Source organism: Ranitomeya variabilis, chromosome 4 (genome assembly GCF_051348905.1).
Source record: "Ranitomeya variabilis isolate aRanVar5 chromosome 4, aRanVar5.hap1, whole genome shotgun sequence".
NCBI classification, from domain to species: Eukaryota; Metazoa; Chordata; class Amphibia; order Anura; family Dendrobatidae; genus Ranitomeya; species Ranitomeya variabilis.
Genome location: NC_135235.1, coordinates 297,175,935 through 297,201,555, shown reverse-complemented (window position 1 = coordinate 297,201,555; position 25,621 = coordinate 297,175,935).

Below are 25,621 nucleotides of genomic sequence, written 5' to 3'. Positions count from 1 at the left end.
ATAAAATATCAAAGTAATATAAAACTATTGACTTATGATTATATTGTTCTCTTGAACTGTGATCCATATTGCCAGCGCTTGACATAATACATTGTTCCTTGTGTATTCTTCATATCTCATTGACTATAGGATTTCTGCTCCTACCTTAAATAATAAAAAGTCAATAAATGTTAGGTAAGGTTATATGTGTAACTAACTGTGCAGAAGGTCATGAGAATCGATGACTTTAATATCAACCTGTGTGTCATAAATAGAACAGAGCCAAAATAAAGTTTCTTATCAGACCCGAAGTCATACAGCCCAGATTCACTTGGATAAAAAACAAATACATATGATGTGGAATTTTTTGGTAAGAGGTTGATAATTTATGTAACACTCTTTTAAAATTGGTTAGATTAGCAAATGTTAATTTTTATTTATATAAAGGTAATTTGTCATCAGGTTTTTGCTGACCCATCTGAGATCAGTATGACATAGGGGCAGAGACCCTGATTCCAGTGATGTGCCACTTACTGCAGTTTTGATTAAATCACACTTTTCTCTGCTGCAGATGTATCGGTTCTATGAATGCTGAGCTCTGTATAATCCCGCCCACACCACTGATTGGCAACTCTGTGTACACTGCATAGGCAGAAAGCTGCCAATCAGTGGTGAGGGCGGGATTATACAGAGGTCGTGAATATGGAGGACTACATGGCAGCAGGTTTACTAGTCCTCTAGTGATAATCTCTTGCTGATAAATCAATGATTTTTATTAAAGCTACAGCAAGCAGCCCAGTAAGTGACACAATGCTGGAATCAGGATCTCTTTAAATGTAAAAATTAAAAAAAAAATGGCTACAAATACGAGTGTAGGAATTCCTCATTAAAGCTAAGCTAAATAAACTCACTGAATGATGCACCAGATTAAAGGCATTGTAAAGGCAGGATTTGTATTTTTGTACAGGGAAAATGGGAGTGAAAATATGATGGTGTCCTTGCGATTATGATTATGATTGTGAATATTAATGATGACCAACGACTTTTAAAATATTAGAAGCATTTACAAAACAGCAAATCTGCAGTCACAAAATCCAACCTGAGGGCAAATTTTAAAAAAAGGTCCTGTACAGGGCACCATCTAATCTAACAGTGGCACCTACATTAATAAGCAATATGGAAAGATCTGTTAAAGGGAATCTACAAGGATGATATAACTTGTCAAACTAGCGATATGACTGTATAAGTCAAAGAACAGCAATAAAAATGATATCTGAAAATTCAAGCTTTACCCTAGAAATGCATTAGGGCTGTGGTCAGCATATCGTATTGTAAGTTTCCCTTTGAGGACCTGACTGGTTAAGTGCAATATAGCCAAAATGTATTATTGTGCATTGTGCATGAAAGCAAATTATGTTACGTTCTATTTCCAGAAATATGATACTTCCTCTAGAATTGGGCAGTGTGTGATATGCCGCTCTATAACATTTGCATTTATTATTGTATATTTTGCTGTCAGAATAGATCAGATTCCACTGTCAGGATTATACTTTGTGCATGACCATCAAGGGTAACATTTCAAAGTGCTCATAAAACAAACAACTTTGCAATTCACTTTGTTTAAAAAAATACAAATTCTCTAAAATAGAGATACTTTTTATTCTATAGTTTCTCGGCCACCTCATGGTCTCAGAGTGGCTGGTTATCTAGGTGAGGCTTTAAACCTGCAGTGACCCAGCCAGTGTCAGTGTCCCTGCCATTCTCCCATACTGAAGAGCTTCTTGTAGGAGCATTGGAGAGGGTTCAGTTTGGTGTAGTGGTGCAACCATGACGCTGGTCCAAACCTTCAGTCATCAGCACATGCCCCCTGAGGAAGGAGTCTTTGCCACTCCGAAACGCGCGTCGGGGTTGGGCTTTTGGCCTCCCACTCCTGTACTTTATAGGTATGTACTATGAGGTTGTACCTCGCTGCCGGTAATGATATACATTTGCATTGCTATTTTCTGAAGATTGTTATGTGCCATATTTTGGCATAATATTTGGATTATGCAGGAGTGCTTGGCCAATTTTGCCCCTCTTTTCTGCCTATGACCACTGTGCGCACTATTTATATCTCCATTCATGCCATTGCACCTGTTTTGTTAGCTTTTAAAATTGCTGTCTAATAAAGTTTACAATTTTATGGGACTTTTTGACTGCTTTTTTTGTGGTTCTTAGTTGGTGTATATATACTTGCAGTTGGGCCCTAGTTGGTCTGTATTTACATGTAGGTTACGTATTATGCAAATTTGGTATTATTCTAATTAACCCCTTATGGGGTACTCTACATGTGGTATGTGCAGCGCCCCAGAGTCCTGGTCGTTGCAGTACTGATGCTCCGCCGCTAAGGGGAGTGTTGGTACGTCTGATGGCACTGAAGGAGTTCACCTGACCAGGTATCACAGACACCAATACACTTCACAGTCTGGCCTCCAGGCGGAGCTAAGGGCGCTATGTATTAGGCCACTCCTCACAATCTGGTAAAACTGGGGGTTAGATAGGAAGTTAGACAGAAAGCTGACTGGGTTAGAACCAGGCAACATCCTGTGGCAGAGGGTGTTGCAGGGGAAGATTCAGGGGGGTTCCTGTCAGGGGTGAGATCCTGACAGAGGCCTAGCGAACAGAAAGAACGTTACGGGACCGCGCCTGCACTTCATTGCGGCGGTACCCCAAGAAAGGACAAGAAGCGAGGTTTATTGTGAAGAGTGAGAAACGAGATCAACGCAACAAGGAGAAAACACCAGTAGGAGTCATGCTGTAAGATCGAGGCAACATCCTACTGAGGCGCGTAGCCGGTGGCCGGAAACGCAGAGGAAGTACTGGCTCCAAGCCTTACTTCAAACCAACGGCAGGACAGTCAGTTATAGGCGGGCTGTCTCACCTAAATCACCTAAGCAGACATAGGGGGCAACAGTGGGAGAGGGGTGACTCTAGAGTCCCAGAAGAACTCCAGGCCTACCAGTCATACGGGTGCGTCCTAGCCATATCATCTGGGGGACGGAGAAGAACATCAGAATCAGTTGTGAGGGAACATCAGAAACAGACACAACAGTTGTAAGGACTATCCCGTGGTGCTCAGCAGGGAAGGACTACAACACACAAGCGCTAGAAGGAAGGCACAGATTTCCACCTGCAAAGGGAACTCTGGAGGTGCCATCGGACCGGCCGGTCTCAGACAGCCCTGTTAACTGTACTCCGGATTGAGGATCCTGAAGCCTTCAGTAAAGAGGTAAAGAGACTGCAACTCTGTGTCCTCGTTATTCATCGCACTCTGCACCACACATCACCATTCTCAACTTTTATTGGACGCCCCTTAGCAGGGTCACGGACCAGGTCTAGCCACCGTGACAATCCCAGAACCGAGACAGAGAGGCCCGGTACCGGGTACCCCTCAGCCCTGCGACAGTGGGGGCGCTCCATATGCTTGCTATTTTGTGTTCAGTCATCAGGAATGCACTGCCGTCAGTAAACAGGAAGCTGAGGGCTGGGGAGCAGTGTGCTCCTGATGAAAGAAGATGGTCAAGATGTTTATAGTATATGTGGTTTCTGGTACAGTAAACCAGACAGTGTCATGGTGACCTCCAGGCTGGTGGATTTTGGTGAGTATGCCTTACAGGATGCACTACGACGTTGTTTGGTAGGGGAAGCTTTCAAGGGCATGTGGCATCAGTTGGTTGAGTGTGATACAGTAGGAACAGGTCTGTGATGACTGTCGTCGAGACAAGAGACCAAGGATAGGGCTGTGGATCCTGTTTGGGAAATCAAAGTCGGAGGAGTTTGCCGAGAAGAGCCGATTCTGTTGAAAGATGGACGGGAACAAAAAGTTTTACTGTCAGGCTCGGAACCATCACATTTCTAGACAGCACTCGTAGTAAGAAGACATCCAAACAAGAGTATAAAATACCACTGCACTCGCTTTCATATGCAATTAAGATTTTATAGATAAGTCATCATATGAAAATAGAAAGGACGGCCAATGTTTCTGTCTGTCCCAGACCTTGATCACGGTCTATGTTCTAGGGTTCATACCAGATACAAGAGCAGAATCAGCCCTTGTATTTCCTTTCAACCATAGGACATAAGCAGTGATCAAGGTCTGGGACAGACTGAAACATTGGCCGTCCTTTCTATTTTTTCCCATGGTGACTTATCAATACATTTTAATTGCCTATGAAAGTGAGTGCCGTGGTATTTTGCATTAGAACTGAGAACCAGTCACCGGTTTCCCATACTTGAGAAGAAAACTGCTACTCACTGTGGCTCATTTGCGGTTGAAGAACCAATGTCTGTAACCATAAAGCTCAGCGCCTTTAATGTGAAGCCACCATGTTGTGCTCTGTTGGTCTTTGGCACCTCATAATGAATGACTAGAGTGGAGTGCGCTTAACTTCTGCTCCATTTAGATGAAGCTCTTTAGAACCCTGTTCTCGGGATAGTTGAGGATCCCAGAGGTTGGACCACCAGAGATCGGTAAGTAAACTTCAATACTTGGTACAACTTCTTTAAGTTCTTTAGTTGGAAAATGTTGAGTATCTGCTCTGTCCCAGTCCCAGTGCCTTGGTTTGTCATCCCTATATAAGTCACCTTACCAAGGTACAAGTCCATACTAGGACTACCCCTCTATTACTTGAGTTGAGATCTGCTAACAAAAATTGACCATAAACCCGGTGAAACTGTCCCAGCATTTTAACGACTTACCATGTAATACTACTTTCTTCTCCAGGAGTAATGTATGGCCAGCTGCAATCTCCATAACAGCCGATTTAATTACATGAGGCAACTAAAGACATTTTTGTCTGTAATGCACAAAGTGACTAGACAAGCAGACAATAGAAAATTCTTTAGGTTTCATACCACTTGCGGGACGGATTGCTTTAGCGTCCTAATGTTAATAGCAGGAGCATAAAAGAAGCTCAGGTGGGATTTAGCAGGGCTTGTGTCATGGCTGAGATGTCTTGCACCTGATCCAGTAATCCTACACCTTCTGTATTTGAGCCATAAGACCTCAAGTTACAAAAGGAATCTTGTACACTATGTATTCTTTCGCATGGATAGTTGAACATCTTGTTCATCTATGTGAACCCTTCAATTATAGTTTCTACAAACAGTCCTCACCTCTTTATGGTAATTTCAGGCATGGCGAGAATGTTGCACATTTCCACTGCATATTCCACACTGAAAATTAGCAAAATTTAGAGTGCATTATTGTTGGTCCCTTGCAGAGGAAAATTAATGATAAAAGAATAACCATTGTTTTAATTTTTATTTATCGTAATAATTTAATAAAGCACATGAAAATAATTAGCTCAAAATATAGATCATAAAATACTGAGGTCAAAAATTCTATACAACCCAAAAAGAAACAAACCTAATTATTGAAAGCAATTCAAACCATCGATGAAACGACATGCACAGAAAATGGTGAGCAGGCAGTTAAAAAAATACACCTCGTATACAATACAAAAACAATCCTTATATTTGTGAATGAATCACCCCAAAGAGTAATGATGAAAGGTTTATAAATAATGCACTGAATGGACCCTTAGGAGGAATGGTAAACCGAGTATCTGACAATGATGACACCTTAAATAAAGAATAACTAATAAAGAAAAAATATATACACAGGATTTACCAAAAGCACTCCTATTCCTCATAAAGGTCCTGTGACCAATCAAAAATTGCTGACAATCATATTTACCCAAGAGAGCGTAACACTGCCGGCTCTGCCCAACGTGTGTCGCTGCCTAAAGTAGCTTCGTCAGGGGAAGTCGTCATGGTCAATGTCAGGCTGCTATATACAGTTATATGCAAAAGTTTGGGCACCCCTATTAATCTTAAGCTTAATGTTTTATAAAGACAGTTTTTTTTGCAACAGCTATTTCAGTTTCATATATCTAATAACTGTTGGACACAGTAATGTTTCTGCCTTGAAATGAGGTTTATTGTACTAACAGAAAATGTGCAATCTGCATTCAAACAAAATTTGACAGGTGCATAAGTATGGGCACCTCACCAGAAAAGTGACATTAATATTTAGTAGATCCTCCTTTTGCAAAAATAACAGCCTCTAGTCGCTTCCTGTAGCTTTTAATCAGTTCCTGGATGAAGGTATTTTTGACCATTCCGCTTTACAAAACAATTCCAGTTCAGTTAAGTTTGATGGTCGCTGAGCATGGACAGCCCTCTTCAAATGATCCCACAGATGTTCAATGATATTCAGGTCTGGGGACAGGGATGGCCATTCCAGAACAGTGTAATTGTTCCTCTGCATGAATGCCTGAGTAGATTTGGAGCGGTGTTTTGGATCATTGTCTTGCTGAAAGATCCGTCCCCTGTGTAACTTCAACTTTGTCACTGAATCATGAACATTATTGTCAAGAATCTGCTGATACTAAGAGGAATCCATGCGTCCCTCAACTTTAACAAGATTCCCGGTGCCGGCATTGGCCACACAGCCCCAAAGCATGATGGAACCTCCACCAAATTTTACTGTGGGTAGCAAGTGTTTTTCTTGGAATGCTGTGTTTTTTTGCCGCCATGCATAACGCCTTTTTGTATGACCAAACAACTCAATCTTGGTTTCATCAGTACACAGGAACTTCTTCCAAAAAGAAATTGGCTTCTCCAAATGTGCTTTTGCATACCTCAGCCGACTCTGTTTGTGGCGTGCTTGCAGAAATGGCTTCTTTCGCATCACTCTCCCATACAGCTTCTCCTTGTGCAAAGTGCATTGTATAGTTGACCGATGCACAGTGACACCATCTGCAGCAAGTTGATGCTGCAGCTCTCTAGAGGTGGTCTGAGGATTGTTCTTGTCTGATCTCACCATTCTTCTTCTCTGCCTTTCTGATGTTTTTCTTGGCCTGCCACTTCTGGCCTTAACAAGAACGGTACCTATGTTCTTCCATTTCCTTACTATGTTCCTCACAGTGGAAATTGACAGGTTAAATCTCTTAGACAGCTTTTTGTATCCTTCCCCTGATCAACTATGTTGAATAATCTTTGTTTTCAGATCATTTGACAGTTGTTTTGAGGAGCCCATGATGCCACTCTTCAGAGGAGATTCAAACAGGAGAACAACTTGCAAGTGGCCACTTTAAGTAGCTTTTCTCATGATTGCATACACCTGGCTATGAAGTGCTAAGCTCAATGAGGTTACAAAACCAAAAAAAGTGCTTTAGTAAGTCAGGAAAAAGTAGGTAGGAGTATTTAAAACAAGAAAATGATAAGGGTGCCCATACTTATGCACCTGTCAAATTTTGTTTGAATGCAGATTGCACATTTTCTGTTAGTACAATAAACCTCATTTCAAGGCAGAAACATTACTGTGTGCAACAGTTATTAGATATATGAAACTGAAATAGCTGTTGCAAAAAAAACAATTTTTATAAAACATTAAGCTTAAGATTAATAGGGGTGCCCAAGTTCACTTGCTTAACATACAGGAAGTGCCGACACCTGTGTGCGGCACTAGCTACGTGTTCCAGTACGGAAGAATCAGAGAATACAGGAGGTAGATTGCGCATGCGCAGATGTGCTGTGTGAGTTCCATATCACAGGAAATAGCACGCTTACGTTCCAAATACTGGAAGTGACGTGATCCACCATCTACAAGGATACGCAACATACTAGATAACAACCGGATTCAAGCCGCACATGCGCAGACATGCAGTGTGCGTTCCATAACACAGGAGATAGCGCGCTTATGTTCCACATACCGGAAAGTGCCGTGATCCACCATCTACAAGGATACGCAACATACTAGATAACAACCGGATTCAAGCCGTGCATGCGCAGACATGCAGTGTGCGTTCCATAACACAGAAAATAGCACGCTTGCGTTCCACATACCGGAAGTGACGTGATCCACCATCTGCAAGGATACGCAACATACTAGATAACAACCGGATTCAAGCCGCACATGCGCAGACATGCAGTGTGAGTTCCATAACACAGGAGATGGCGTGCTTACGTTCCACATACCGGAAGTGACATGATCCACCATCTACAAGGATATGCAACATACTAGATAACAACCGGATTCAAGCCGCTCATGCACAGACATGCAGTGTGCGTTCCATAACACAGGAGATAGCGGATTGCGTTCCACATACCGGAAGTGACATGATCCACCATCTACAAGCATATGCAAAATACTAGATAACAACCGGATTCAAGCCACTCATGCACAGACATGCAGTGTGCGTTCCATAACACAGGAGATAGTGCGCTTGCGTTCCACATACCGGAAGTGACGTGATCCACCATCTACAAGGATACGCAACATACTAGATAACACCCGGATTCAAGCCGCGCATGCGCAGACATGCAGTGTGCGTTCCATAACACAGGAGATAGCGCGCTTGCGTTCCACATACTGGAAAAAACGCAATCCACCTCCAAGAAGCCTAACAGACAACATCAAGATTCAAGCTGCGCACCTACCAATGACATATACCCCAATAGTAAAACAGAAAACGGTAAATAGTTTTAAGGCACATAAATGGTATATACTGTACGTATGCCCAATGCGCTTCACCCCACCGGGGATGAGATATCAACGTTCCATATATGGTAAATCAACACCAAACAACCAAAACCTACACATGCACTAATAATACATACGTACATTATCCATTACAGACTAAATACCTACATTATATATATCAGAAAATACACATCAATAAATGTCTGCAAAAAATATTATATGAACATGGACCCTAATAAAAAAATTAAGAAAAATAGACAAGTGGCAATTATTTTCATAAATGCATTGGAACAGTCTCATAAATGTAATGCCCCTGTATCACAAATCCCAAAAAATCAAAAACCCCACATCCCTTGTATAACGAAGTCTCATGGTGATATAATTGGATCAAATAAGTAGGATCCTTATCCTACTAGCCTTGCGTTTATCAAATCAATTCCATGACATGTAGAGGAGAAGAAGGGAACCAGGGCCACGAAATAAACAACCCCAGCTAGAAGAGACAGCAACCCATTAAGTCAGGAAAACTGTGAAAGACAAATCCTTATTGATGCCAACCGGCCTCATGGAACTGAGTTTATAAATCCATCTGGGTTCATGTCTCAATAGTTCACCCTGCCAATCACTCCTACGGATGTTCAGTTTTAACTTTTTAACTTTGAAGGCCCACTACACTGAGTCCTCGTGTTTGCGCAGCATGCAAATCCAAAAAATCCAAATAATGGGAAGCTACAGAGGATAATGTTTTACCTTTAGCTACATCTGACCTTGCCAGATTGATGTTGGACATATGTTGTTGTATACGTTTTCACATCTCCTGAGAGGTATGTCCAACATACACTTTTGGACATGAACAAATTAAGGCATAAATCACATTGTGTGTCTTGCAATTTATAAAGTCTCTCAACACATGAACACTAGAATCTGATGGATTAGTGAAGGAATTGGTTCGTTCCCCACATCTACACACATTGCATTCGCCACAAGGGTAAGACCCCCATAATCGAAAAGCCAGTGTGAGTCCTCATAGTGGGTCGAACAAAATGGCTCCTCGTTAACGAATCACGAACATTTGGGGCCCTCCTAGCAGTGATCACCGGATGTTCCGGTAATAGATCTGAAACACGCACATCTGTTTTAAGAATTCTCCATTGTGTATGAAAAACTTTTCTCACATTATCCCATTGGTTGTGAAATGTGGTGCTAAACCTAATGTCATTATTCTCTATCCGTGGACTCGGATTTAAAAGTTCATCCTGGGAACTTGACATAGTTCTGCCTGGGTGATCACAGATCTGGGATAACCCCTCTTACGTAAATGAACTGAAAGGTCCTTGGATTGTGTCCTAATATTCTGTATTTTGGAACAGTTGCAACGTAATCTGGCAAATTGTCCAAATGGTAAGCTGCGTTTCAAATGCTCCTGATGACATCTCTGAAAATCCAGTAGACCATTGATTGCTGTTTTCTTCCGAAAGAGATCAGTGCACAAATGGTTGCCTTGGAGAGAAAGCCTAAGATCCAAAAATTCTACAGTGGAAAAATAAATATGATGGGTTAAATGAATATTTAAAGAATTTTGTTTAAGTGAGGAAATGAAGTCCTCACATTCAATTTCAGTGCCTGTCCAAATAAAAAAATCATCAATAAAATGAAACCAAGAAAACACATGTGTGTGAAATGCTTGCGAGGGGTACACGTGCTCCGCCTCCCACCACCCCAAAAAGAGGTTGGCAAAGGAGGGGGTGCACCGTGCACCCATCGCCGTGCCAGAAACCTGACAATAAAAGGTTAAATAAAAAATGAAATAATTATGTGTTAGGACAAATCTTAATAATCCAAGCAAAAAAACATTAAAATCACTATTTTCAAAACACTCCAAAAAATATTCCAACAGCCCTCAAACCATCCTGATGTGCAATACTCGTGTACAGCGGTTCTACATGTAATGTAACCAAAAGGGCTGCATCAGGCATTTGTAAAGCCTTAAATTTATGAATCAGACCCAAAGAATCTCTGTTAAATGCCACTCGCAAGAAGCAATGGTTTTCCGTTGTATCTTTTAAATTATGTCCACTAATTGCTGGTAACATGATTGGTCAAAAGGGCAGCATGTGGTCAATGACATGACAACGGGTATTCGTGACTCCTGTGAGCTCTAAAATAAAAACCCTTTACCTCACCTCATGTCACCCATGAGATAACCAGCCGCCTCCCCCTCCATCTGTAGTAAGAGAATAACCTCATTAAAACACACGACAAATAGATTGGATTAATTGGCCACAGCAGCCGTTTATTAACATATAAACATACAACAATAATGTAACAATAAACTCCGGAAGTGGATGACCCTCGAAGCCCGAAAACATATATTGAAAATTTCCCCGCCCAAAGTCCCACCTATTTTGGCCTTATATCCGCCTTACCCCCAGCCGCTATGCACCAGCTCGGAGGCAAACTCCACCCGCCAGGCCAAAACCCGCACACCTGTTTGTGGTTCCCCTAATAATCCCTTCCATGGGATTATCTGTACACCTTTGACCATTTTAAAATCACCCCGGGGAGTCCAGGACCTATTGAGATCCCCCCCCCCCCATCAGTCCGCCATTTTCCACTTCCACCAACTTCGAGGATCACCACCCCCTGCCACAAACATAAATGCTCTAAAACCTTAGACATTTATGTCCCTCCACACTTTCAAAGCTGTTTCGATACCCTCCTGGATCGCCAAACACCACATATCGGTACCCACCGCGTTCAAATGCACCCCATCCAACCTCCAGTAACCTCCCGTACCGGACTCCAGATTAACGTGCCGCACCACCACCGCTCCGTTCCTTGCCATGAAACGCGAAACAGCTCTGTTCACCTTAATCCTCACTTTGTTTATCCCTTCCAGTGACCTGGCGCCCCGCCAAACCTTCCGTGGAATGATGTCCGACCACACCACTAAAACCTTAGGAAACATTGCCCACAACCTTAACATGTCGAACTTAATGTCTTTTATAAGTTCTCTACAAGGCCTCTTCCCCAAGTCATTACCCCCCAAGTGAATAACCAAAATTTGTGGTATCTGATCCCAGCGCACAAAACGATGAAACTCGGGTAAAAATTGGCTCCACGTCATTCCCCTTTTTCCAATCCACCTCAGCGTTGCCACGTCACGCGAAAAACCCAATTGCCGGCCATCAGGACGAACCGCTGCCCTCTCCGCCACCCAGAACACAAATGAGTGTCCCATAATCCAAACCAGCCTTTTCTCGTGTTCTGTAAGAGAATAAACAAGAACATTGATCAATTCGATACCAGAAAACCCGCAACACCGAAACCAAGAAGTTAGATCAAACCCGGGCGAACATAAGACCGGAATCTCTCTGATTCCCACCGCCCGATTCTTTTAACCACCTCATCCCCCAAACTTCTCCTGGCCGCTTCCGTCGCAGCCCCTATACGAAAAGAATGCCCGCTGTACTTCGCCGGCGAAATTTCCCCCATCACCAAACACTTCTGAAATATGGAAACAAATTGAAAACGTGATAAGAAAGAACCATCCGCATGAACCAACAATGGGTTGGATAACACCCCCCCTCTCCTCATTAATTCATCCACACAGACTACCGGGCACAACGGACAATTCGGAACTCCAAACAACACAACTTTACAACCTTTCCCGGTAACGTCCGTTTTAGATGACCGAAGAAACACAACCATCCTATCTGATGTAACATCCACGTCATCCCTCCTCAAACCCCCTCCCCTGTATCTGGGAGGGCTAACCAATTCCCCCAAGCGAAATGCCCCAAAAAACGCCAACGAAAAAGCCGCTTGAAATAACGTCACTTCCCAATCCGAAAAACAAACAAACCTTAACTGTCTACCAATTGTTAACAGCACTTCGAAGGAAACCGGTCGCCTGTCATCAAACGACTTCTGCCCTTTTTTCCAACCTTTTACTAATTGTGTCACCAAAAACGATTTCGTCTCGTCCCGTAGACCTCTGGCCTTGAAACCAAACGCTAGACCAGCTAAGAACTTACTCACTTTGGACACAGACCAACCTGACTCCCATACGTGCCCTACTAACAACAACAGCCTATCCTCATCGTCCATGCCAGCTCCGTAGGACACCTTCCAACTCTCCCATGTACTCCAAGCTTGATCGTACTGCAACCAAGACCTATCCGACAATGATCTGGCGAACAACTCCCTTACGGCCCGAAGGGCAGGGTCCACAGTTCCGCTGGGCAGTCCCGGCCCGCCGAATCCAAGCAAGGTCTTGGCCCTTGAGACCGATGCGACTGTGAATGAAAAGAGACATTATCGGCATTAGTAGGCATGGCTGCCTTACAATCCGCTACAATCCACAAATTAAACTTGAGGCCCAAGAAAACCAAATGCTGTAGTGTCCTGACCACCTCCGGAGATACGGCAGATAAAGTATTGATGGCTTCTGCAACGCCCATATGCTCGCAAGAAAAACAAATTTTCTTGTTCATCACCATGTCGCCCCAAACTGACAACGCCACAACTCGAGGAAATAACTGAAGCAGAACCCGATTTTGCAACAAACCTTGCTCACGCCATCTGGGCGGCCATTCCGCTACCAAACCTTGACCGCAATACTGCAAACTGAACCCACGCATCTCGGTCACATCAATGTGAAAACCCAAATCCACCGCATTCTCAAATGTTTGAATCCAAATGGATCTGCCGTTATATTCTTCCAAGAAAAGGGCCCACACCTTCAAATCCTGCTTCAAATCCTTCGTCAATCTGATGAAATGCAGGGGAGACTTAACTCCCACCGTTGCCAAAGACAAACGCCGACAAAATGGATGGCCCATCGGCATAATCCTGCAAGCAAAGTTCAGCTTGCCCAACAAGGATTGTAAGTCATGGAGCGTTATCTTACGCCGCGTACTTGCTTTCTTAACCTCATCCCGAAAGGTGACTAACTTGTCCTCAGGCAATCTACATTCCATGGCTACGGTATCAATTTCTATGCCTAGAAAACTCAGTGTCGTTGTTGGTCCGACGGTCTTTTCAACCGCCAACGGAACTCCGAAACCTTTTGCTACCCTCTCCATCGTGTGCAGTAGAATCGAACAAACCGCAGACTGTGGCTGGCCCACAAACAGAAAATCATCGAGGTAGTGTAAACAAGAACTCAGGCCGGATACATCCTTAACTACCCACTCCAAGAATGTACTAAACGCCTCAAAATAGGCACATGATAGCGAGCAGCCCATGGGAAGACAACGATCAATGTAAAAACCTCCATCCCAAAAACAACCTAACAACTGCATACTTTCAGGGTGCACTGGTAACAGGCGGAATGCTGCCTCAATATCCGTCTTCGCCATCAAAGCCCCCCTACCGCACAGCCGTACCAAATTCATTGCTACGTCGAACGACATGTAAGAAACCGCACACAGTTGAGGATCAATACCATCATTCACCGACAGACCTTTTGGAAAAGACAAGTGATGAATAAGCCTAAATTTGTTAGGCTCCTTCTTCGGAACCACTCCGAGCGGTGACACCCTCAAGTTATTAATAGGAGCTATTACAAAAGGTCCTGCCATTCTGCCTAAGTCAACCTCTTTCTTCAATTTCTCGGAAACCACGCTGGGAAACTGCAGTGCCGACTTTAAATTCTTTTTTGACAAACAAACATTTTGTTCAATAAATGGAATTTTGAAACCATAACCAAAACCTTCCCTCAAAAGTGCCGCTGCCGCTACGTCAGGGTATCTATTTAGATACGCCTCCATCGCGTCCAGCCGCACCGGCGTCTCCCCTTTTTTCAGCAACGTCCCCCCCTCTTGTTTTTCCCCCCCTAAAACATCTAGTGGCCCCATGTGTGCCCCCACAAGTTGAGCATTCGTGCTTGAATTTACACTTGCTCCCAAACCTACAGGTCCCCTCATTAAATGAGAAACACAGTCCCTTCTGCATAGCAACCGAGTGTCCCGACTGCCCCGAACTCCCGGCGCCCCCTTGAAATGGCTGACTTCCTTGATTTGCCCTAGCCGGTGCCATAACCCTCATCCATAAGGCAATGTCCTTATGGTCCCAACGTATGCCCGAGCGGACTGCCTTACGCTGCCTAAACTGCTCGTCATATCGCAGCCAGCCTTGCCCGCCATACACCCGGTAAGCCTCCCCAATTGCATCCATGTAGCAAAAGAGACCGGAACAATTTTCCGGTGCCTTTTCACCTATTATACTTGCTAATATAGCAAAAGCTTGCAACCAATTTGAAAAGGAACGAGGGATCAGACGGTACCTCCTCTTTTCCTCATCATCTTTTTTGGAATCGTCTCTGCGTAACCTATCAAGATTAAATCTCTCTAACGGTAACAATGAAAAAATATCCACATAGTCCCCCTTCCAAATCTTTTCTTTCACCTCCTCCTTCAAATGAGACCCCAGAGGTCCCTCAAAACATACATACACTTCGCTCCTGGCTGAATCATCCAAACGCACCGCCTCCTCGCTTTCCTTTTCTTTGCTAGCCCCTGCGTTCTGGGTCCCACTTCCTAAATCGGCTGACCCCGTCCCCCTTTCTGCTTCGCTGCTGCGTCCCCCCGACGCAGTTGGGCCTGCTGTACCCCGTCCCCCACACTGCGAAACTACCTCGGTATCTGATAGCAATCCTGCACCTGCAGCCCTCTCTGCGCTCCCTAACCAAGCCGCTGTAGGTGGCCCCAACCCAAGAGGACCCCCGTACCATATTCTCGCTAAATCTCTAAGGCCATGTAATATTAAACTCCTGGATCTTGACGAGGATGTGCCGGTCCCATGCTGGTTCTGTCTGCTGCTGGCTCCGCAGCTCCCGGGTCAACCTGCCTCACCAGCTGCCCACCGCCAGAGGCAGGCACACTGGCGATATTGGCAGGGCCCCTCGAAGCTGCCGCCGCTGTCCACAGGGCGCCGCCATCTTGGGGAGGTCCAGGGACTTGGAGGGTAGATGCCGCACTCCAGGATGCGGCGCCATCTTGGTGTAGTCCCATGTCACGTGGCGCCGAGTTCCCTGCTGCGGCGCCATCTTGCCAGAGATCCCGGTCCTGAGGTGACGCCGCAGCGCTGCTGACCGAGGCAGCCGACTGCTGCCCGCCTCTCACCGGAGCTGCCCGCACCCCATCCAGTCTCTGCTGCCTGTTATGCGCCGCTCTTCCCGGCGCGCTGGACGACAGGCCAGCGGGCTGCCGGCTGCTGGATTGCCTCCGCACGGGGGCCCGCCCCCTGGCTCCCCGCGTTCCTCCACGCTGAGCTGGGCCAGACGGAACGCTGGCACCTGCCGTTCCTGGTCCCGGATCCCGTCGCCTCTGTGCTGCGCGGGGGGGGGGAACCCGGCCCCTGTTGCAGGTCCCGCCTGCTGGATGGATTCCTCCCAGCCTGCGGGTGGGGGGCAGGGGGAGTGCGCCCGCCGACCCCGGCTGGAGGGTCCCTGGAGGGGCTCCGAATGCGGCGCCGGACCCGGGGGTAGCCTCAGGGCTTAAGCGCGCCGGAGGCCGGGACCTCCGCGGCCGGCGTCCTGCTGGAGGAGCGATGGAGGCTCCGGCTACCGACCCTTGGAGCAAGCTATGCACTGAAGCCTGCAGCCAATCTGTTCCTTGGGTGCCTGCCGCGTCCCGCAGCTGTTGCAGCAAGGCCTCGACATCCATCGTGCGTGGGTACACCAGAGATTCCGTCTATGGCCGGTGAGTACCCAAAATGGTTGTCCCACTGACGTGGCCTCCCCCTTTTATAAAGTCTCCCCCCCCTGCCCCTGACCCCTCCTTCCCCCTTTCAAATTCAAAAAAACTCCGTCACTCCCCTCACCTCTTGTTAACCCTATACCCTCCAGCAGTCCCAATTCGCTCCCTATCGTCGCACGTCTCCCTGTCATGGCGGCCTCCCCTAAAGGCCATAGGCCCCCAGTCCGGCCTTTCTTAAGTGTTGCAGAGAGCGTATTACACAGGATATATTGATCTTCATATTTACTTGCTTGTGCTGCTTTGTTTACTTCATGGTGTTTTTGTCATTGAGGGGACATGATAACTCCTGATTCATGAATTGTATGCACCTTATTGGGATTATATATTATATGGGGGGACCCATATGTTTTTACTTGTGTTTTAATTGTTCCATGAGTGTTAAAAAAGTTTTTTCATTTTATGAATACCCTGGTATGTGCATATCATACAGTGGTCTTTTTCTCCCTTTCTTGGACCAGCGTCTCAGTGCACATAATTATTAAAAAATAGAGTACAATCATTGTTCCCATTGAGTGGCGCCTCATACTACACTACCCAGTGGCACCCTGCCTTGGTAATATTTGACTCGGGTCATATTTCCCATATGCTTTAGCTCTGATGTCCCTATTCATGTGACTTCACTTATACATATTTATTGCACATCTGTCCCATCACAGAGATAGTAAATAGCATAGAAATAGATATCAATGTACCAAAGAATACAAAGATATTGACTACTGTCAGATACGACTGGGACACATTTAAGATGGATGGCAACGAACTGGAAGATGTAAAGAACTTCAGCCTACTCTGATTGATGATCACTCAAGATGCAGCAACGACACCGGAAGTCAACAGCAGAATAGCTATGGGCAAATCAACAGTGAAGTCACTGGAGAAGGTTTTAAAATCGAGGAACATTTCACTGGTGACGAAGACAGCTCGAACATAGTCTGGTCTTTCCTGTGGTAACATACAGATGCAAAACCTGGATGACAAAGAAACAAGATAGAAGAAAAATTGACACCTTCAAAATGTGATACTGGAGAAGGATGTTAACAATAGCATGGATTATTAAGCGGAGATCCCCAAGCATGGGCATTTTCGTTGCCGTCTGATTCTGCTGCATTTAACTCAGTGGAGGGTTTCTTTTCTGCTCTAGGACACATTTACGATGATCCAGACAGAATGGCTCTAGCAGAATCTAAGTTACGCACTATTTGCCAGGGGGAGCGTGTTGCAGAGGATTTCTGTTCTGAATTTCGCCGCTGGGCGGTTGACACTCAGTGGAATGAGCCAGCATTGCGGAGTCACTTTATTCATGGAGTTTCTAATAGGGTTAAAAAAGCCCTCCTGATGTACGAGACTCCTGCTTCACTAGATTCCGCTATGAGTCTAGTTGTCCGCATTGATCGCCGTTTGCGTCAGGGGAATCATGAGACGCCGCCTGTGGGTGAAGGTTTAGGTTCACGTGAGGTTGCTGCAGGTGAGCCCACGGAATCTATGCAAATTGCAGGGGTGTCACATGTTAAGAGTCGTACCCCTGTACTCAGGAAGCAGGGAGCCTGTTTTTTCTGCGGTAAAACTGGTCATTTTATTAATATCTGTCCTCTGCTGTTAAAGAAAAACGCAACGGCGGAAAACTTCTGAGCTCAGAGGGTGTGGAGGAGACCAGTCTGAGCTTATGTATATCCTCCATGATGATTTCTCAGTGCATGCTCCCTGCCAAAGTTGTTGTCACTGGCAGAGAGATACCAATCACTATTTTTGTGGATAGTGGTTCCGCCACAAATCTCATTGATGAGGAGTTTGCGCGCACTGCTGGTTTTAAGATTGAAAAACTGCCTCATCCTATCCGTGTGGTCACCATCAATTCTGCTCCTCTTCCTCAGGGGGAGATTACTGAGTTCGTGGCTGAGGTTAAACTCCACATTGGGGTTCTTCATTTCGAGCAGGTCACATGTAAGGTGCTGAAGAGTCTTCCGGCACAATTGGTTCTGGGTTTTCCATGATTGTCTACACACAACCCGGTGATTGACTGGAAAACTCAGGACATAATCCAGTGGAGTGATTTCTGTCAGGAGAATTGCCTGGCCACATGTGTGTCCGCTGTGACTTCAAGCGTTCCTGAGTCACTTCAGGATTATGCGGATGTGTTCTCTGAGAAGGGTTGTTCAGAGTTGCCGCCACACCGCTCCTTTGACTGTTCTATCAGGTTTAAACCAGGGGCCAAGTTGCCTAAAGCAAGGATGTTCAACATCTCTGGTCCGGAGAGACAAGAGCTCAAGGATTACATTTCTGAAAGTTTGAGCAAAGGGCACATCAGGCCGTCATCCTCGCTGGTGGCAGCAGGGTTCTTCTTCGTGAAGAAGAAAGATGGCGGATTACGCCCGTGTTTGGATTTCAGGGAGTTGAACCAGATTACGGTTCGTGATCCATACCCTATGCCACTGATACCTGACTTGTTCAACCAGGTGGCAGGTGCTAAGTGGTTTACCAAGCTTGACCTCAGGGGGGCGTACAACCTCATAAGAGTCCGTCAAGGTGATGAGTGGAAGACGGCTTTTAATACCCCTGAGGGTCATTTTGAAAATTTGGTGATGCCTTTTGGGTTAACTAACGCACCTGCAGTGTTCCAACATTTCATCAATGATGTGTTCTCGCATGTTTTGGGGAAATTCGTTATCGTGTACCTAGATGACATCCTCATATATTCTTGCGACCGTGATGCTCATTTAGATCATGTCAGGCAGGTGTTACAGCTTCTCAGAGAGAATAAGCTGTATGCTAAACTTGAGAAATGTGTATTTTTTGCTCAAGAGTTGCCGTTCTTGGGTTATATAATATTGTGTCTGCTTCTGGTTTTAAAATGGACGCCGCTAAGGTGCAAGCGGTGCTGCATTGGGAACGTCCTGATAACCCGAAAGCACTTCAGCGGTTCCTTGGGTTTTCTAACTACTATAGGAAATTTATCAAGGATTTTTCTATCATTGCTAAACTGCTAACTGACATGACTAAAAAGGGTACCAATTTCTCCGTTTGGCCTTAGGCTGCTGTTCGCGCATTTGAATTTCTCAAGAACAGTTTTGTTTCAGCCCCCATTCTTGTGCAGCCAGACGTATCTAAACCCTTTGTTGTGGAAGTCGATGCGTCTGAGGTTGGTGTGGGGGCGGTACTATCTCAAGGCTCATCCTTGAGTGGTTTGCGTCCGTGCGCCTATTTCTCCAAAAAACTGTCATCCGCTTAACGTAACTACGATATCGGCAACAGGGAGTTGTTGGCTATTAAGTTGGCCTTTGAGGAATGGCGACACTTCTTGGAGGGGTCGGTACATCAGATCACTGTTATTACCGACCATAAGAATCTGCTGTATTTGGAGTCTGCCAAGCATCTGTCTCCCAGGCAGGCTCGCTGGGCATTGTTTTTCACGCGGTTCAACTTTGTTGTCACTTACAGACCAGGGTCTAAAAACACTAAGGCGGATGCTCTGTCCAGGTGTTTTCCGGGGGGAGAACCTCGGGAAGACCCAGTACCCATTCTCCAAAAGGGTGTTGTGGTTTCAGCCCTCACTACCGAGGTTGAGGCAGAGATTGCCGAGGCTCAGGAGGAGGTACCATCTGAGCTTCCCATCAACAAATCTTTTGTACCGCTTCATCTCCGCCTAAAGGTGTTGGCGGAGCATCATGATACTGTTCTGGCTGGCCAATCAGGGGTTAGAGGTACTTTGGAGTTGGTGTCACATCGGTTTTGGTGGCCCAAAATCCGACAGGACGTGGTCTCATGTGTCAGCTTGCACCACGTGCGCTAGGGCGAAGACGCCCCGCTCCCGTCCTGTTGGCACATTACTTCCTCTGGAGGTACCTAGTAAGCCATGGACGGAAATCTCCATGGATTCCATCACTGATTTGCCTCCCTCAGCTGGGAACACGGTCATTTTGGTGATTGTGGATCGGTTTTCAAAAATGTCGCACTTTGTGTTTTTGTCTTCTTTACCTAACGCTAAGACTCTTGCTCAGGTGTTTGTGCAGGAGGTGGTCAGGCTTCATGGAGTTCCGTCTGACATCGTGTCAGATAGGGGTACTCAGTTTGAAGCAAAATTTTGGAAAGCATTTTGCTCACGGCTGGGGATCAAGCTGTCTCATTCGTCTGCATTTCATCCCCAGTCAAATGGTCAGACCAAGCGTATGAACCAAAATTTGGAGCAGTACTTGCGCTGCTTTGTCTCTGATAACCAGGAGGAGTGGTCTACCTTTCTTCCTTTGGCTGAGTTTGCCATCAATAATCAACGCCAGGAGTCGTCTGGGGAGTCTCCTTTTTTTGTGTTTACGGGCTACATCCTCAGTTTTGTACGTTGAGTCAGAGAGGCTCTTCCGGCGTTCCGGAGGAAGACCAGTTAGGAACACAATTGTCATCAGTCTGGAGGAGAGTGAAACAGCGCCTGTTGAGTGTGGGTGCTAGGTACAAACGTGTGGCTGACAGTAGGCGTGTGCCAGGTCCGGACCTGAGTGTGGATGACTGGGTGTGGTTATCCACAAAAAACATAAGACTCAAGATACCATCCCTTAAATTGGGTCCACGGTTTATTGGTCCATTTAGGGTCACCGCCGTCATTAACCCAGTAGCGTACCGACTGGAGCTCCCTACGGTGTATAAAATACACAACGTGTTCCACAGGTCTCTTCTTAAGAAGGTGGTGGGTTCTATGGACGCGGCGCCTATGCCACCTCCAGTCTTGGTGGATGGTAACCTAGAATTTGAAGTCTCCAGGGTGGTTGACTCTCGTGTGGTGCGCCGCACTTTACAATATTTGGTACACTGGCGTGGATATGGGCCTGAGGAGAGGTCCTGGGTACCAGCCTCGGACATTCATGTGGATCGGCTGGTCAGGTGTTTTCATCGTCGCCATCCGGACAAGCCAGGTCCTATAAGTCGTGAGGGCCCTGGGGTCCCTCATAGAGGGCGGGGTACTGTCATGTTGGACACTGTTCAGACCAGGTCGTCTGACAGACAGCGGTAATTCCACGTTTGACCACTGTTTGCTCATTGGCGTCGGCTAGTTTTCGTCTGGCTGCTCCGGGGTTAATTTATCTGATCCTCGGATTGGAAGCTGGGCCATGCCCATTTCCTTTAAATAGTTCTCCTGATCTTTGGGCGTCGCCGATTATAGCTTCTGTCTTATCCGTAGTTATCTCGGTCCGGAGTGGAGAGCTGGTTGTTGGAGAATCGTTGCTGGTGGTGTATTTTCCTTTGTCTTATTTACTCCTTCCTATATTTGTATTTATTTTGCCCTGCACTTTTATAGTGTATTCCTGAGTGACTGCGGCGTGGTGTATATTTTCCTTTATCCTTGTTTGTTATAACTGTGGGTATTGGTCTATTGCATTCACTGGGTGGTGGGCGGTGGTGTTCAGTCTAGGGCTGAATCAGGAATCAGGGTGAGGGTGGAGGCCTGGACATGCACACCTTCAGTGTAAACTTCAGGTAGAGGGTCAGACAGGGTTTCCCTAGTCTGAGGGAAATTGCAGGGGCCCGGGTTAATAGCTCTCGCCCTCCTTGTCTCTCCGTGACACCTGACCCGGTCCGTGGCCCTGCTAAAGGGCGCCCAATTAAAGATGTAGGTGACGGTGTAGGTCACAGTAAATGACGAGGACACAGGATTGCAGTCTCTTTACCTTTTTACTGAAGGCTTCGGCATCCGCAATCCAGAGCACTGCTAACAGGGCTGGCTGAGACCGGCCGGTCCGAAGGCACATCCAGAGTTCCCTTTGCAGGTGGAAATCAGTAGCCTTCCTACTAGCGCCTGGGTGTTGTACCTCCCTGCTGAGCACCACGGGATAGTCCTTACAACTGTCGTGTATGTTTCTGTTCTCTCTCTCCGTCCCCCAGATGGTTTGGATAGGACGCACCCGTATGACGGGGTAGACCTGGAGTTATTTTATAGGGACCCTAGAGATGCCCCTCTCCCACAATTGCCTCCGTTGTCTTCATTAGGTGTAAAGGTGAGACAGCCAACCTAGAGTTAACTGCCCTGCCGTAGTTTAAAGTAATGCGTAGAGTCTATTACTTCCTCGGCGTTCCGGCCGCCGGCTACGTGCCTCAGAAGGATGTTGCCGATCTCGGGGCACGACTCCTTCTGGTTCTATCGCCTTTGTGCTGTGATCTCGTTTCTCACTTCTCCACAATATACTTCGCTTCGTGTCCTTTCTTAAGATGCCGCCGCAATGAGGTGCAGGCACGGCTCCGTAACGATCTGTCCTGTGCTAGGCCATTGTCAGGATCCCACCCCTGACAGGGACCCCCCTGAATCTTCCCAAGCAACCTCTTCTCTCACTAGATGTTACCTGGGCAAAACCCAGTCAGCTTCTCCCTAACTTCCTATCCAACCCCCAGTTTTACCGGCATGTGAGGAGTGGCCTAATACATAGAACCTTTTGCTCCCCCTGGTGGCCGGAGTGTGAAGTCTAATGTGTGACTGTGATACCTGGTCAGGTGAACTCCTTTAGTGCCATCAGACTTACCATCACTCCCCTTAGTGGCAGAGCGACGTTACTGCAACGACCAGGACTCTGGGGCGCTGCACATCATGGTCTGATAAATAGAAGGAACCAGAAGACCAGGAACTCGATGGCTTGGTACTATCAAGATAATGGCAGAGAAGACCCTGGTGAACCGATCTAGACTTACATAAAATCAATATTCCTACAGATAGTTCATCCATCAAAAAAGAAGGCTAAGAGGAGACTTAATATCTGTCTACAAATATCTGAAGGGATGTCACAGTGTAGAGGGATCATCATTGTTCTCATTTGCACATGGAAACACGAGAAGCAATGGAATGAAACTGAAAGAGAAAAGATATAGATTAGATAGTAGAAAAAACTTTTTGACAGTGAGGCTACTTTCACATTAGCGTCGTGCACTGCATGTCGCAATGCGACATTGCGGCGCACCGAAGCATACTGTGGAAGCACAGCACAACGGGGGCAGCGGATGCTGTTTTTCAACGCATCCGCTGCCCCATTGTGAGGTGCGGGGAGGAGGGGGCGGAGTTCCGGCAGCGCATGCGCGGTCGGAAATGCTGGACACGACGCACCCAAAAAATTACATGCAACGTTTTTTGGTGGCGACGGTCTGACGCAACACAACGCAACCGTCGCACGACGGTTGCGACGTGTGGCAATGCGTCGCACTGCGTCGCTAATGCAAGTCAATGGAGAAAAAACGCATCCTGCAAGCACTTTTGCAGGATGCGTTTTTTCTACAAAACGACACATAGCGACGTGCAGTGCACGACGCTAGTGTGAAAGTAGCCTTAGGGCGATCAATGATTGGAACAGGCTGCCACGAGAGGTGGTGAGGTCTCCTTCAATGGAAGTCTTCACACAGAGGCTGGACAGACATCGGTCTGAGATGGTTTAGTGAATCCTGCATTGAGCAGGGGGTAGGACACTATGACCCCTTTAGGTCCCTTCCAAAACTCACATTCTATGATTCTATGAAATTGCCATGACATGATATTGAGCTGAACGTTGTTAAATTTTTTAAAAATAGTGCATACCTAACTCAATAGGACGTGATAATAAGGAAATATACATCCATATGGCAGCAATATAGAATCTGTAACTTAAGCAGTGTCAACAGTGTCCCTGCAATAAGCAATAAAGTATATAACAGTCCAGCACAGTCCAGAACACAGCAGCGAGGATTACGAGGCAGCAGTCCTTAAGTTTGTAAGGGGGTGGATAAATCAATTTAACCCTCTTAAAATAACCCAGCACATAAATAGTGCAAAAAGTAATGCCGCAACGATAGGATAATGTACGGGGCTGCAATATTGCACATCCCCATCTTCAGTTAATCTTTAGTCATTGGGCCCCGTAACAGCTGCTGTGCCTGCGGCCCTGCTAGTTACGCCCATGCTGATAGCAGTATTTAACTGTTCCTCTGTACATAAAATGGGCATAGTCCATATATGAAATGTTCCTTAAAGAACCTTTCCACTCCTAGCGTGTCTGTGTAAGTAAACATTCATATTTGCATCATTTCTGGGAGTTCTGTCTTTGGCCGAACCTTGCACAAAATACATAAAGCACATTAAGTACAAAGCAAGTTTTGTCGTGTTTTGATATTGATGCATAATGACATGTTTTTTGTTGCATTATTTTATATAGAGCAATTTTGGGGTCATTGATTAATTTTTTTTTTTCACATGGGTAGACTGAAAAAAAAAACACCAAAAACAGCAGACGGTATTTGCATCCTTTTATTTCCCACTGATCACTGTGCAGTAAAAATAATAAGTTACGGTAACTTTATTGTCCAATCTGGTAGAAATATGACGATAGCAAATAAGTATATTTTTTTAATTAATTTTGCACAATACATTTTTAGGGGGAGGAAAGCAAAAAATAACAAACAAAAAAAAATGTTTTATTTACTTTTTTAATAATATTCTATGAGCTGCTGTGATTATGGCTGTACTGTAACTGTATTTTTTATGTGAACTATTTAAAAAATGACAACTTTTTTTGGTTTTGGGTCATTTTTTGTAGTTTTTGTAAAGCTTTGTTATACTTCTTTTTATCCCTCTAGTGTAGTGTTCAGGCTTGGACTGGCCCATTGGAGTACAGGAGAGTCCTCCGGTGGGCCACTTTACAAGAGTGGGCCACCACCCTCGTATATGAGCAGTGCTTGTCACTATATACTGAGTCACTATGTACAGACAGAGGCGGCATCTTATTCATTTACCAATCTACCCGGTTCATTGTTATATACATTTATGATTGAGGATAATGTCACATTTACATATAGCTGAAAATTGGGGGTCTGGAGATGGTTACTGGTGGGCCCTTGACTCCCCAGAGAAGTGTTTCTCAACGTTTTCAAGCCAAGTAACTACTAGTGAGAAAAAGTTACAACCACGTACCCCAAGGACGCAATAAGTTACAAACATTACTAAAGTAAAGCTCTGATAACACAGATATTATGATCCCCCATTAGCAACCAAAGCCGGGCGCTACATGCACCACGCAGAACTACCTGCTGCTTTACCCATTTTGATTGCACCCAAACCTATGGCACAATTATATATGATCTTCTATAGCTGACCTCAAAATATAGGCCATGCAATAGACATCCTAAATAGAAAATGCAGACCCCAGGCTAAACCCTCTGAAAAGGATTTTCCCAAAATAGCAAGTTATCCCCTATCCGAGTACAGCTTTTGCCTATTTCCAGCTAACAATGAATGGAGAGTTGGCCGAGCAATGCAAACCTCCGCTCATTCAAGACAGTTCCAGAATCCTGTTCCTAGGATTGTTAGAGATAGCAGCGATCGGATCCCAGAAATTAGCAAGCTAGCCTCAATCCTATG